This window comes from Monodon monoceros, unplaced genomic scaffold, assembly GCF_005190385.1.
Source record: "Monodon monoceros isolate NGI ecotype Baffin Bay Population unplaced genomic scaffold, NGI_Narwhal_1 Contig6645_ctg1, whole genome shotgun sequence".
NCBI lineage: Eukaryota > Metazoa > Chordata > Mammalia > Artiodactyla > Monodontidae > Monodon > Monodon monoceros.
Genome location: NW_021702348.1, coordinates 22,321 through 25,840, shown reverse-complemented (window position 1 = coordinate 25,840; position 3,520 = coordinate 22,321). Strand labels below are relative to the sequence as shown.

Below are 3,520 nucleotides of genomic sequence, written 5' to 3'. Positions count from 1 at the left end.
CCTCTTGTAGTATGTGGACTCCTACAAGGGTGATTAGCATCCCCACTATGGGCGAACTGGATCTGGGTAGGGTTTGGCCTCTATAACAGAGTTTGATGTCTGTATTTCTGGCATGGTATGACATGGTTGTTTTGATAAGTACTTTATTTTCTAGTAAATTTCAAGTATATCAAAAAGTTTAAATAGCAGTATAAAGTTTTCCACCTTCACAAAATACTCCAGTTTGTTTTACCCTGTGAGACTGGGAGGGCTACTCTCCCAGGGAACCAGCACATAACCCCAAAGTTATCTGTAAACATGTGAATAAGTGGCTGTTTTAGATTTCTTTTTTCTCCTTTTTTGTTATTTTTTAAAAATAGCTATTTAATATCTTATATCATTTCATTTTCCCCGTATATTATTTCAGAAGTTTTATACTTTTTTCTCTTTTTATAGTTATCCTAGAAATATCATGCATCCTTGACTTTTCAAAATCTAAAAATAACCAGTAGGGCTTCCCTGGTGGCGCAGGGGTTGGGGGTCCGCCTGCTGATGCAGGGGACACGGGTTCGTGCGCCGGTCCGGGAGGATCCCACGTGCCGCAGAGCGGCTGGGCCCGTGGGCCATGGCCGCTGGGCCTGCGCGTCCGGGGCCTGTGCTCCGCAACAGTAGAGGCCGCGGTGGTGAGAGGCCCGTGTACCGCAAAAAAAAAAATTTTTTAAATAATAAAAATAACCAACATCTTTACCTTCCTCTTAGATAATACAAGAACCTTAGTAGTTTAATTTTATTCAGCCCCTCATGACCTAACATGTTATTATTATGTAGTTTAATTTTTTTTTAATATTCTTACAAGACAGAAGGAGACCTGTTTAGAATTGTTATTGTGTTTTGCCGTCAGTCCTTTTTTATATTTCCCACATTTTTGCTACTTTCTCTATTATTCATTGATTGTTTTATCTTTTAGACCATCCACCTAGGGCCATTTTCCTTCTGCTTAAAGTCTATCCTTTAGAATAGATGAACTCTCTTAGTTTGTGTTTACCTGAAAGTGTCTTTGTTTCACCATCACTTAAGGGAGATGTTTTTGCTGAATATGGCAGTTTAGGTTGGCAGTTATTTTCTTGTAGCAATTTGAAGATCTCATTCCTCTGTCTTTTGGTTTCCATTATTGCTATTGAAAAGTCACCTGTCAGTCTTTCAGTTCCTTGTCTCTGGCTGCTTTAATATTTTTCCCTTTGTTTTTAGCTTTCTGCTGTTTCACTGTATCTATATTTATCTTGCTTGGGTTTATTTGGCTTTTTTAAGTCTGTAAATTGGAGGTGTTTTGAAATGTGTTTATTGACTTATTCATAATTCCTAAACTGTGAATTTCCATTTTTATGTTCTGTTGATCTGTTTGTCTTAATGTATAAATAAATCTTTTATAACCTTCATAGAAAATATTTTCTCCTGGTCTTTTGCTTTTCTTTTCCTTTGTTTCCCACAGTTTCCCCAACAGACTGCATTGCCAAACTCGTGGATTTTTGATAATCTGATAAGTGAAAAGTGAACCTTGACAATAAAACTCTGGAACTGGTCTTTTGAGAGGAGTAGGACTGCAACTACTCTTTCAGTTTTTTCATCGTAATTGGTCTATTCAGATGTTTCTTCCACTTAGACCAATGTTAGTAAATTATATTTTTATAACTTTCAAATGTATTGGTATAGTGTGTGATAATTTATTATTTTAGAAATTTTTCCCTGTATTTGTGGTTAGCCTCCTTTTGTTGATATTTAATTTTTTCTCTTTATTGATTATATTTGCTAAAGGTTACTTATTCCAAAAGAACCAGGTTGGGGACTTCCCTGGCGGTCCAGTGGTTAGGGCTTCACCTTCCAATGCAGGGGGTGTGGGTTCAACCCCTGGTGGGGGAGCTAAGATCCCACATGCCTCATGGCTGGCGGGGGTGGGGGGGGGACAAAAACCATAAAACAGAAGCAATATTGTAACAAATTCAGTAAAGAGTTTTTTAAAGAAATGGTCCACATTAAAAAAAATCTTTTTTAAAAAAAAAAGAACTAGCTTTTGGTTTTTATTGTTTAACTCAATTGGCCTTTTGTTTTTAAATTTGGCCTCTCTTTTTATTTATGAATTTTCTAAGAAGTGTCTGGGGCATACTTTCTGTTTTCTCTTAAGAATTGAGTAACACTTAATTGGATAACTAAATCCCTTGGTAATATTCTGTGTTAAAGACTCTGCCCTCCTTGGTACGGTGAAATAGACCCTGTTTAGAACCTTTGGGTACACCTGCTTCCTCATTAACTATCCAAGACCCCAACTCCTGAGGCCTGTTTTGACCAGTTGAAGCACCTGCTTCACCCTGTGGTTATCCTCCACTTCTCTATGAGCCACCTTTAGTAAATAGGCCTATTCTCTGCCCAGGGCATTTGTGATGGGATATATCTAGGGGTGGTGGTGATTAAAAAAAAATCATTGTTATGGTATGGATTAGATGTCACTTTCCCTTTTGTTCTATGTGATAATCAAAATAATCTAAAGCAGGTCTTAAAATGTAATTGACCCTGAGAGAAATTTAGTCTTAGGATTTTCTTGGAAGAAGGACAAAACTACTTAACAGTATCTTTGTAGTGTATAAATACAGTAATGAGTTTAATGCAGCCATTCATTGCAGGCTGATAGTTTAATGCTGAAGCACAAATTAGTAAACGTGGTTTGATGAGCCAGAGCAAAGGCCGGTTCCTTTATACAGATGTCTGAAAATGGCACCATATCAACTTCGAAGTGATTCTAATAAAAAGTGCATAATCTTGAATATGGAAAGTATGTTCTCCAAAGAATCTGTTGACTTTTTACACAGCATAGCACGAAAGAAAACAAAATATGATATGAGATTATAAGCATCTGTCTGATATATAGAAATCTTTTTTATAGTAGAAATGGATTTTGAAAATGTTCAAACAGTCTTCAAAAATTGAATATTAAGTCTAAAAGTAAGCCACAGTTAAATGAAACAATCATAGTACAAAGGGATTTTTAGCAATGGAAATAATTTTTTTTTTACTTTTGAATTTTCTTTATATTTTATATAGCAGGTTCTTATTAGTTATCCATTTTATACATATTAGTGTATACATGTCAATCCCAATCTCCCAATTCATCACACCACTACCACCCGCAGCCAATTTTCCCCCAGCAATGGAAATAATTTTTTAAAGTTTTTAAGAAGAAGGCAGTTGCTCTCCCATTGCATATGTTAAATATGCAAAGTGATTTTGCTATTTTCAATAGTAATTAATCTACGTGATTCTTTATGAATTTAAGTAATTTCCTTTGTGAGTTAAGGTCTTCCTGTATGATTTCTATTTGTACAATACCATAGCGGCAATGATTCTCTAGGAGCTCCTGATTAGTTTTCCGCTAGCAAGTGCAGATACGGTCCAGGAAATGCATATGGATGTCTTAGATTACTTGGTTAAAACATAAGCCAAAAGGAAAGACGTCCTTAGATCAGGCCAAACACCACACACACACACACAC

At 36.1% G+C, this 3,520-nt stretch overlaps 1 long non-coding RNA gene across 3 annotated transcripts in view; it reads left to right on the top strand.

Moving 5' to 3' along the window:
- Positions 1 to 138: 138 nt before the first annotated feature.
- The window catches only part of LOC114890902, a 14,518-nt gene continuing 11,136 nt past the window's right edge, over positions 139 to 3,520 (top strand). For 2 of the 3 annotated variants that reach the window (XR_003792386.1, XR_003792384.1), the window contains exon 1: positions 139 to 1,645. This is a non-coding gene — a long non-coding RNA (uncharacterized LOC114890902). The remainder of the gene's footprint in view (positions 1,646 to 3,520) is intronic. The other variant, XR_003792383.1, reaches the window with a different exon arrangement.